Source organism: Bufo bufo, chromosome 4 (assembly GCF_905171765.1).
Source record: "Bufo bufo chromosome 4, aBufBuf1.1, whole genome shotgun sequence".
Classification (NCBI taxonomy): Eukaryota; Metazoa; Chordata; class Amphibia; order Anura; family Bufonidae; genus Bufo; species Bufo bufo.
The window spans coordinates 350,460,301-350,472,311 of record NC_053392.1 but is presented as its reverse complement, the minus strand read 5'-3'; positions in this window follow the sequence as shown (position 1 = coordinate 350,472,311).

Here is a 12,011-nt window from a genome sequence, read left to right as displayed (position 1 = left end):
CACACGACCGTATTTTTTTGCGGTCCGCAAAACGGGGTTCCGTTTTTCCGTGATCCGTGACCGTTTTTTTGTCCGTGGGTCTTCCTTGATTTTTGGAGGATCCACGGACATGAAAAAAAAGTCGTTTTGGTGTCCGCCTGGCCGTGCGGAGCCAAACGGATCCGTCCTGAATTACAATGCAAGTCAATGGGGACGGATCCGTTTGACGTTGACACAATATGGTGCAATTTCAAACGGATCCGTCCCCCATTGACTTTCAATGTAAAGTCAGGAGTTAATATACCATCGGATCCGAGTTTTCTCCAATCCGATGGTATATTTTAACTTGAAGCGTCCCCATCACCATGGGAACGCCTCTATGTTAGAATATACTGTCGGATTTGAGTTACATCGTGAAACTCAAATCCGACAGTATATTCTAACACAGAGGCGTTCCCATGGTGATGGGGACGCTTCAGGTTAGAATATACTAACAGAACTGTGTACATGACTGCCCCCTGCTGCCTGGCAGGTGCTGCCAGGCAGCAGGGGGCAGCCCCCCCCTGTAGTTAACACATTGGTGGCCGGCCCCCCCTCCCCTGTAGTTAACTCATTGGTGGCCAGTGCGGTCGGCCCCCCCTCCCCTGTAGTTAACTCATTGGTGGCCAGTGGGCCCCCCCTCCCCTGTAGTTAACTCATTGGTGGCCAGTGGGCCCCCCCCTCCCCTGTAGTTAACTCATTGGTGGCCAGTGCGGCCCCTCCCCTGTAGTTAACTCGTTGGTGGGCAGTGGGCCCCCCCCTCCCTTCCCATGTAGTTAACTCGTTGGTGGCCAGTGGGCCTTCTCCCCTCCCTCCCCCTCCTAATTAAAATCTCCCCCCTATCATTGGTGGCAGCTGAGTGTACCGATCGGAGTCCCAGTTTAATCGCTGGGTCTCCGATCGGTAACCATGGCAACCAGGACGCTACTGCAGTCCCGGTTGCCATGGTTACTTAGCAATTTGTAGAACCATGATACTTACCTGCGAGCTGCGATCTCTGCGTCCGGCCGCGAGCTCCTCCTACTGGTAAGTGACAGGTCCGGCCGGGAGCTCCTCCTACTGGTAAGTGACATGACCTGTCACTTACCAGTAGGAGGAGCTCCCGCACAGACCTGTCACTTACCAGTAGGAGGAGCTCCCGGCCGGACGCAGAGATCGCAGCTCGCAGGTAAGTATCATGGTTCTACAAATTGCTAAGTAACCATGGCAACCGGGACTGCAGTAGCGTCCTGGTTGCCATGGTTACCGATCGGAGACCCAGCGATTAAACTGGGACTCCGATCGGTACACTCCGCTGTCACCAATGATAGGGGGGAGATTTTAATTAGGAGGGAGGGGAGAAGGCCCACTGGCCACCAACGAGTTAACTACATGGGAAGGGAGGGGGGGGCCCACTGCCCACCAACGAGTTAACTACAGGGGAGGGAGGGGGGCCGGGCGCACTGGCCACCAATGAGTTAACTACAGGGGGGGGCCCACTAGCCACCAATGAGTTAACTACAGGGGAGGGGCCGCACTGGCCACCAATGAGTTAACTACAGGGGAGGGGGGGGCCGGCCGCACTGGCCACCAATGTGTTAACTACAGGGGGGAGGGCTGCCCCCTGCTGCCTGGCAGCACCTGCCAGGCAGCAGGGGGCAGTCATGTACACAGTTCTGTTAGTATATTGTAACCTGAAGCGTCCCCATCACCATGGGAACGCCTCTGTGTTAGAATATACTGTCGGATTTGAGTTTTCACGAAGTGAAAACTCATCTCTGAAAAAGCTTTTATGCAGATGGATCTTCGGATCCGTCTGTATAAAAACTAACCTACGGCCACGGATCACGGACACGGATGCCAATCTTGTGTGCATCCGTGTTCTTTCACGGACCCATTGACTTGAATGGGTCCGTGAACCGTCGGCCGTGAAAAAAATAGGACAGGTCCTATTTTTTTCACGGCCAGGAAACACGGCTCACGGATGCGGCTGCCAAACGGTGCATTTTCCGATTTTTCCACGGACCCATTGAAAGTCAATGGGTCCGTGAAAAAAAACGGAAAACGGCACAACGGCCACGGATGCACACAACGGTCGTGTGCATGAGGCCTTAATGTGTGAATAAACACTGAACTGTTTAATCCCTTCTACCCTGGGCCAGTTTTCACCTTCCTGCCCAGGCTATTTTTTGCAAATATGTCAGTTTATGTGGTAATAACTTTGGAACGCTTTTATTTATCCAAGCCATTGTGAGATTGTTTTCTCGTGACACATTGTACTTCATGACAGTTATACATTTGAGTCAATATATTTCACCTTTATGTATAAAAAAAATCTAAAATTTACTAAAAATTTAAAAAAATTAGCAATTTTCAACATTTCAATTTATCTGCTTTTAAAACAGAAAGTGATACCTCATAAAATATTTATTACTCAACATTCCCCATATGTCTACTTTATGTTTGCATTATTTTGTAAATGTCATTTTATTTTTTGGGGATGTTAGAAGGCTTAGAATTTTAGAAGCAATACTTAAAATGTTTTAGAAAATTTCCAAAACACACTTTTTAAGGACCAGTTCAGGTCTGAAGTCACTTTTTGGGGCTTACATAATAGAAACCCCCCATAAATGACCCCATTGTAGAAACTACACCCCTCAAGTTACTCAAAACAGATTTTACAAACTTTGTTAACCCTTTAGGTGTTCCACAAGAATTATGGAATTAAGGAAAATGGAGATGAAATTTCGAAATTTCACTTTTTAATCCATTTTTTTGTTTAACACATCGAGGGTTAACAGCCAAACAAAACTCAATATTTATTACTCTGATTCTGAGGTTTACAGAAGCACCCCACATGTGGTTGTAAACTGATGTAAGGGGCACACGGCAGGGCGCAGAAGGAAATGACTGCTGCATGGTTTGTGGAAGGCAGATTTTGCTGGACTGGTTTTTAGACACCATGTCCCATTTGAAGCCCCCCTAATACACCCCTGCAGTAGAAACTCCCAAAAGTGACCCCATTTTGGAAACTAGGGGATAAGGTGACAGTTTTATTGGTACTATTTTGGGGTACATATGATTTTTAATTGCTCTATATTATGTTTTTTGTGAGGCAAGGTAACCAAAAAATTGTTTTTATTTTTTATTTTTTACAAAGTTCATCTGACAGGTTAGATCACGTGCTATTTTTATAGAGCAGGTTGTTATGGATGCGAAGATAACAAATATGTCTACTTTCTTCATTTGTTTGTTTCAGTTTTACATAATAAAGCATTTAAAAAAAAAATGTTTTTGTGTCTCCATTTTCTGAACGCCCCATTTATTTATTTTTCTGCCAATCGTTTTGTGCAGGGGATCATTTTTTGCAGGAAGAGTTGACGTTTTTATTGGTACCATTTTTGGGTACATATGATTTTTTGATCATTCATTATTACACTTTATGAGGCAAGGTGACCAAAAAAATTTGTTGTTTTGGCACAGTTTTTATTTATTTTTACAGCATTCACCTGAGAGGTTAGGTCACATGATATTTTTATAGAGCAGGTCGTTACGGACATGGCAATACCTAATATGTATACTTTTTCTTATTTATTTAGGTTTTACACAATACATTTTTTATTTTATTTTTTGACCGAGGTAGGGGCTCATTTTTTTCGGGATGAGATGATAGATTTGATTGGTTCTATTTTGGGGGCATGCGCCTTTTTGATCGCTTGGTGTTTCACTTTAAATAATGTTAGGTGACAAAAAATTGCTTTTTTGGCACTGTTTTTATTTTTTATTTTTTTACGGTGTTCACCTGAAGAGTTAGGTCAAGAGTTGTTACGGACACAGCGATATCTAACATATCTACTTTATTTTTTTATTTCACTTTAACACAATAATAGCATTTTTGAAGGAAGGTGATGGTTTGATTGGTAATATTTTGGGGGGCATACGCCTTTTTGATCGCTTGGTGTTGCAATTTTTGTGATGTAAGTTGACAAAAAATGGCTTTTTTTGGCACTGTTTTTATTTTGTTTTTTTACTGTGTTCACCTGACTGGCTTTTTTTTTTATAGTTTTTATTTTTAATTTTTTTTACGGTGTTTATCGGATGGGGTGGATCATGTAATATATTTATAGAGCCGGTCGTTACGGACATGGTGATACCTAATATGTGTGTGTTTTCTTTTTTTTCTTCTATTTTTTTATATAAAATCAGGGGAATGGGGCGTTTTTTCTTTTTTTACTTGAAACGTTATTTTTTTTTATTGAAACGTTATTTTTTTTTATTAAAAACTCTTCTTTTGACTTTTTTTTTTAAACTTTATTTCTGTCCCACTCTGAGACTTTACTTTTGGGGGTCTGATCCCCTCTGCAATGCATTACAATACATCTGTATTGCAATGCATTGCCTGTTAGTGTATTACACTGAGTAATACACTAACGGGTTGCCTAGGAGACCCAGCCTGAGGCTGAATCTCCTGGGCACCCGTAGAAGGCAGGTCCCGATGCCGTGCAAGGCATTGGGCAGCCTCTGCACGGCATCGGGCTGACTTCTCACCCATCGGGTCCCCATCACAGCAGCGTGGGGACCCGATTGGCTCCCTCACCCGCTGCCAATTGCTTCTATGCCGTGTTCAGCGCTGATCACGGCATAGAAGGGGTTAATATGCCGGCATTGGCTTGTATAGCGATGCCGGTGGATACAGCAGGGGCCCGGCTATCAGGGACTGCCGGGCCCATGCAGTGATCGGGCGCGCACTGCTCCGGTGCCTGCTCGATTACCATGACGTAATAGCACGTAAAAATACGGGAACGCACCTGCCGCCATGACATACTATTACATCATATGTCGGAAACTGGTTAATTCAAAGACTTTGTTGTTGCCTCTATACTGTGTCCGCTAACCTGCCTATCAGTGCGAATCCCCACAATTGGTGGAGGATGCGTGCAGCGCAGTGAGGCTGGCCTGAAGGCCGAAAATATTTAGTTTTTCCGGGCACGGTTGTATGTCTTACATCAAACCAGCGAGATTACAACCCGTGTCCCTTGACAAAATGGAAGCTGTCGTGAAAGCCCTCGTTGAGGCTAACCTGCAACAACGGGAGGCTAATAAGCAGCAGCAGGAAACCAACCAGCTGCTAATGCAGCATGTGATGGCTTTACCAGCGGCAGGAGCATCCCAGAATGTCCACGATGCCTGGAAAGCGGTCCGTGTGGTGATCCCTAAGATGACCCCCTCGGACAACGTCGAGACCTATCTGGTGGTGTTTGAAAAAGGTGGCCGTGAGGGAGAAGCTACCACAAGATCAATGGGCTGAGGTCGTCACTCCATTCCTGGCAACCGGACCCCAGCAGGTGTTTTTCGACTAACCAGATGATCAAGCGGCCGATTACATGACAGTAAAGGGTGGGATTCTGGCAAGACTGGGGGTGAATGTGTTGGTCCAGGCCCAGCGGGTGCATCAGTGAGAGTTTAACCCGACTGAACCTGCAAGACCTCAGTATTCCACTATGCTAGACCGTCTGTTGGCTGATGTATTCTGGAGGGCTTTGCCGTACCCTCTCCAGCAATTGATCGGCCAGGTGTCTCCTGGTAATGCCCTTGAGATGGTTGACCTGATGGAGCACAATGAGGCTACCAGAAATCTACAGGGGGGTTTTTTTGGGAGAGGAGCAGTCAAACCCCGGAAATCTCCACCCCAGACCCGGCGGCTGGTGCCAGTAAAACCCACCCGGGATGTACCCCCTGCAGACCCAGCTCCGATGGTCTGCTGGCGGTGTCAAAGAGGCGTGGGAACAACCCACACTGTATAAAAGTGTAATTGAATATTTCACTGCAAGAGCGGATGGAGACATTGTTGCCGCTTATTAGGGATTATATGGAGGCAGCCCAGCGAGCCCAGAGTAGGGTCTATAATCTGCAGGCTCGGGTCTGGATCTTTAACCCGGGAGATAAGGTTTTGGTTCTGGTAGCGACGGTGGACAGTAAGTTCCTGGCTAGGTGGCAGGGACCCTACGAAGTACTCAAAAAAGTTGGTGAGGTAAACTACAAGGTACACCAGCCGGGGCGGCGAAAGCCAGAGCAGGTGTACCATGTGAATTTACTTAAACCTTGGAAAGATAGGGAGACCAGTACGGACGACAGCCCGCGGCTGAGTTTTCTAGGGGAATAGTTTCCAGCCCCACAGTCTGTTACAAGGGAAGCAGTTGCCACAGTGAAGATTGCTTACAGCCTTTCCTCTAAACAGACTCAGGAGGCCAGGGAGTTTGTCAGCAGGAACACGTATGTGTTCTTGGACTTCCCTGGACACACTTCTACCATCCAACATGACATTGTCACTGAGCCTCAGGTCAGAGTCCGGTTGAAACCATACCGGGTACCCTAGGCTTGACGACAAGCCATCTCGAAGAAGTGCAGCTAATGCTACAACTAGACATCATTGAGGAGTCGAAAAGTGAATGGGCCAGTCCGATAGTCTTAATACCCAAGCCGGACAGGATGTTGCGGTTCTGTAACGATTTCCGCGAACTAAATGAGATTTCAAAATTTGATGCGTATCTCATGCCTCAGTTGGATGAGCTTATTGAGAGGTTAGGCCAATCCCGGTATTTTTCTGTTTTGGACCTCACCAAAGGGTACTGGCAGGTACCCTTGATGGAGGCTGCCAGAGGGAAAACCGCCTTCATCACACCAGAGGGGCTGTACCAATATACCCCTGCCACTTTTCAACGGCTCATGGACATTGTGCTGCGTCCACATCGTCGGTACGCTTCGGCTTACCTGGATCATATTGTCATTCACAGTACCGACTGGGAAAGTCACCTAACCAAAGTGCAGGCTGTAGTGGGCTCCCTTTGAAAGGCTGGACTAACAGCTAACCCCAAAAAATGTGCAATAGGGTTAGCGGAGACAAAATACTTGGGGTATGTCATTGGGCGCGGAGTCATCAAACCCCAAGTGAACAAAATAGAGGCAATATGGAATTGGCCCCGACCTGTCACTACTAGGCAAGTAAAGTCGTTCCTGGGAATGGTGGGATATTATATGAGGTTTGTCCCCCACTTTACTACGGTGGCCGCACCATTGACAGGACTCTTGAAGGGACACAAGTCAGTGATGGTTCACTGGAATAATAAGGCGGAAAAGGCTTTCTCCGCTTTAAAGTTGGCCCTGTGTGGGTCCCCGGTTTTGGTGACGCCTGATTTCAAAAGGGAGTTTATAGTACAGACCGATGCCTCCGAAGTAGACCTCAGTGCTGTACTGTCTCAGGAAGTCAACGGGGAGGAGAATTCCATTGTCTTTCTCAGCCGTAAGCTCGCCCCAGCCGAGACTAGGTACAGTATAGTGAAGAGAGAGTGCCTGGCTATTAAGTGGGCACTAGAGTCTCTCCGCTATTATTTGTAGGGGAGAAAGTTCCGCCTGGTGACTGACCACTCCCCTCTCAAATGCATGAGCCAGGCCAAGGACAGAAATGCCCGGGTGTCATGGTCTTACCTTCTTGCTGTTCTCCTTCGTTTGACATGTGCTGGCGGCCATCTTGGTTTCTGGGTTTCTTGTAGCCTCCCACCCTGCGGCTCCTCCTTCCCACTGGGAGGAGCTGGATGCCTAGCTCATATATATAGGAGGTCTGTGGCTTCAGTTCCTTGCTTGGTCCTCCTGTGTTCACATGCTTCTGACTGCTGCTTCTGGTTCCTGATCCTGGTTTCGTCCGACTACCCTGCTGGTTCCTGATCCTGGTTTCGTCCGACTACCCTGCTGGTTCCTGATCCTGGCTTCGTCTGACTACCCTGCTGGTTCCTGATCCTGGCTTCGTCTGACTACCCTTCTGGTTCCTGACCTCTGGCTTCGCAAAGACTCTGCTTCGGTTTCGCCATCCGTTTGGACTTTTGCTTTACAGCTTTATTTTCAATAAAGCCTTCTTATTTTCACTTATCCCTTGTTGTACGTCTGGTTCATGGTTCCGTGACATTAGGACCAAGCCATGAATTCTGACGGTACAGGGCCATCCTCGCTACCCACGCTGGTTGCCAGACTTGATCAGCAGGATCACCTGTTGGGTCGGTTCGCTGTGGCGTTGCAAACCCTGCTTGAACGCACGGCTCATTTCGCTCCCGTTGCCGATGGGTCGGTTGTCGCTCCTGGGCCCGCTCCTACTGCCGCTCCGGTTGTTGCGCCAGAGTCTACCCCGACACCTGTTGTTGCACCTGCGGTGTTTCGGGGTATGACCGGTTCTGCCCCTCTTCCACAGCGCTTTGGGGGAGAGCCAACTCAGTGCCGAGGTTTCCTTAACCAGGTGGGCATTTATTTCGAGTTGCTGCCACATGCCTTTCCTACTGAGAGATCAAAGGTGGGCTTCTTGATCTTGCTGCTCTCGGACAAGGCCTTGGCCTGGGCCAGCCCTTTATGGGAGAACAACAATCCGGTGGTTGCCGAGTTTTCCGGTTTTGTTGCTTCTCTTCGGAAGGTATTCGATGTGCCGGCTCGTGCTGCCTCTGCTGCGAAGCTCCTTATGTCCATCAGACAGGGTTCACGATCCGTAGCTGAATACGCCATTGAGTTTCGTACCCTGGCAGCAGAGGTGGGCTGGAATAATGAGGCTCTGGTCGCTGCTTTCTCTCATGGTCTCTCGGATGCCTTGAAGGATGAGGTTACAGCTAAGGACCTACCAGTGGAGCTCGAGTCTCTTATTTCTTTCCTGATTTTGATTGACACCAGACTCAGGGAGAGACCTTCCTTTAAGGAGAGCCTGCGGAGGTTTTCTAACAGATTGGCGCCTACGTTTGCTGTCCCACCCGTGCCTCCCTCTCCTCCCACGCCTCCTGGGGATGACTTGTCTGGGGGTGAACCCATGCAGCTGGGGTTTGCTCGCCTGTCCGAGGGGGAGAGGGTACTCCGGAGACGCGAGGGCCGATGCATGTACTGTGGTCTCGGTGGGCATTTTCGGTTGGCATGTCCGAACCGTCCGGGAAACGCTCGCACCTGAGATCCTGTCGGGGGCAGATCTTGGGTGGAGTCTCCTCGTCCCCGGTTTCCCGTGTTGACAAACCACTGATCACTGTTGTCCTCTCCTGGGTCGGGGGCTCGGTGACGACCCAGGCGTTGGTGGACTCTGGTGCTGGTGGTTTGTTCATTGATAATGTGTTCGCTGCCGCCAATTCCATTCCTCTGCAGGCTCGAGGTTCCCCACTGGCTCTTGAGGCGATAGACGGCAGACCCCTTCTGCCGCCACATGTGACTCATGAGACCCTTCCAGTGGGGATAGCCATTGGTGCCGTTCACAGAGAGTCGGTCTGCCTCCAGGTTATTTCGTCTCCACACTACTCGGTGGTCTTGGGGTACCCCTGGCTCCGGAAGCATAATCCGACTTTCGATTGGAGATCGGCCGAGATCCTCTCGTGGTCACCGCAGTGTGAAGCTAGTTGCATCCATGGGTCTGTCAAGTTGCTGTGTACTTCCTCGGACTCTCTGTTGCCTCCTGAATACGAGGAGTACCGGGATGTATTCGATAAGGTGCGCGCGGTTGCCCTACCTCCGCACCGCCCATACGATTGTGCCATAGAGTTACAATCTGGTGCCGTTCCTCCTCGTGGCAAAGTCTATCCACTGTCGGTAGCGGAGAATGAGGCCATGGAGGATTTTTCTTTGTGAAAAAGAAGGGCGGTGAGTTGAGGCCTTGCATCGATTACAGGGGTCTCAATCGCATCACGATCAAGAACGCTTACCCGATACCCTTGATTTCCGAGCTGTTCGATCGCCTTAAAGGGGCCACGGTCTTTACCAAACTCGACCTGAGGGCGGCATATAACCTGGTAAGGATCAAGGCAGGCGATGAGTGGAAGACCGCGTTTAACACCAGGACCGGTCATTATGAATCCTTGGTTATGCCCTTTGGGTTGTGCAATGCGCCCGCAGTCTTTCAGGAATTCATCAACGATGTTTTCCGTGACCTGTTGCAGCAGTGTGTGGTGGTCTATTTGGATGACATCTTGGTATATTCTGAATCCATGGAGGCCCACATTCTGGATGTCAGACGAGTGTTGCAACGGTTACGAGAGAACAAGCTGTTCGGTAAGCTTGAGAAATGCGAATTTTACCGATCCCAGGTAACCTTCTTAGGTTACATCATTTCCGCTGAGGGGTTCTCCATGGATCCTGAGAAGGTTTCGGCTGTCTTACAGTGGCCCCAGCCCAGTGGTCTTCGTTCCCTGCAGCGCTTTTTGGGCTTCGCCAATTATTATCGGAAGTTCATCAGGGACTTTTCCATGCTAGCCAAGCCTCTCACGGATCTGACCAGGAAGGGCAGTAATTCCCAGGTCTGGCCGCTCGAGGCCATCCAAGCTTTTGAGGCTCTAAAGTCCGCCTTTGTGTCGGCTCCGATTCTGTCGCATCCCAACCCTGGGTTGCCCTTTGTCCTCGAGGTGGACGCGTCTGAGACGGGAGTAGGCGCCCTTCTGTCTCAGCGTAGAACACCAGAGGGTCCTCTGCTTCCTTGTGGGTTTTACTCCCGGAAACTGTCTTCCGCGGAGTGCAACTATCAGATTGGTGACAGGGAGTTATTGGCCATCGTGCAGGCCCTTAAAGAATGGAGGCACTTGCTCGAGGGTTCGGTGGTTCCGGTCCTCATCCTGACGGACCACAAGAATCTGACCTACCTTTCTGAGGCCAAGAGATTGACACCACGTCAGGCCAGATGGGCTCTGTTCTTGTCACGTTTTAATTACGTGGTCTCCTACCTACCCGGTTCCAAGAACATCAGGGCGGATGCCTTATCACGGCAGTACTCCGAGCTGTCCAGGGAGGAGTCGATTCCGACTTCAGTCATACCTCCGAATCAGATCTTGGCCGCCATTCGCACCAGCCTGACCTCTCCCCTGGGTGAGCAGATTTTGGCGGCTCAATCTGGTGCTCCCTCTGGGAGACCCAACGGCAGATGTTTTGTGCCTGAGGAGTTGCGCACTCGGTTGTTGCGAACCTACCATAACTCCAAGACCGCGGGGCATCCTGGAAAGAATCAGCTGTCCTGGGCTGTTTCACGTCTGTTCTGGTGGCCTTCCCTACGTTCCGACATCGCCGCATATGTAGCGGCATGCTCCGTTTGTGCCCAGAGTAAGTCCCCTCGGCACCTTCCGTTGGGCCTTCTGCAACCCATAGCCACCGGGGAGCGCCCATGGTCACACCTGGGGATGGATTTCATTGTGGACCTCCCTGCATCCCGAGGCCATACGGTCATTCTCATGATTGTGGATCGGTTTTCCAAAATGTGCCACTGTGTTCCTCTCAAGAAGTTACCCTCTGCACAAGAGTTGGCCACGATTTTTGCCAGGGAGGTCTTCCGGTTGCACGGTTTGCCTAAGGAGATTGTGTCGGATCGGGGGAGTCAGTTTGTGTCCAGGTTCTGGCGCGCCTTTTGCTCCCAGTTGGGGATTCATCTCTCCTTCTCCTCGGCCTACCACCCTCGGTCCAATGGGGCCGCAGAACGATCCAATCAGGCCTTGGAGCAATTCCTTCGTTGCTATGTCTCCGATCACCAAGACAATTGGGTTGACCTCCTGCCTTGGGCTGAGTTTGCCAGGAACACGGCGGTGAACTCTTCCTCTGGGACGTCTCCCTTCATGGCCAATTATGGGTTCCAACCTGCCGTGTTACCGGAGGTATTCTCTCCCCAGGATATTCCGGCTGTGGAGGATCACCTTTCCGTCCTACGTGCTTCTTGGGTACTGATCCAGAAGTCCCTTGAGGTCTCTGCGCAGCGCCAGAGACTCCAGGCGGATCGCAGACGAGCGCCTGCTCCTTCCTACCAGGTCGGAGACCGTGTATGGTTGTCCACCCGCAACCTCAACCTTCGAGTGCCCACTCCCAAGCTGGCGCCTCGCTTTGTTGGTCCCTTCCGAGTGCTTCGCAGGGTAAACCCGGTAGCCTATGCCCTTGCGCTTCCTCCTGGCATGCGGATCTCCAACGTGTTTCATGTCTCCCTGTTGAAGCCACTGGTGTGTAATCGTTTCACTTCCTCGGTTCCTCGGCCT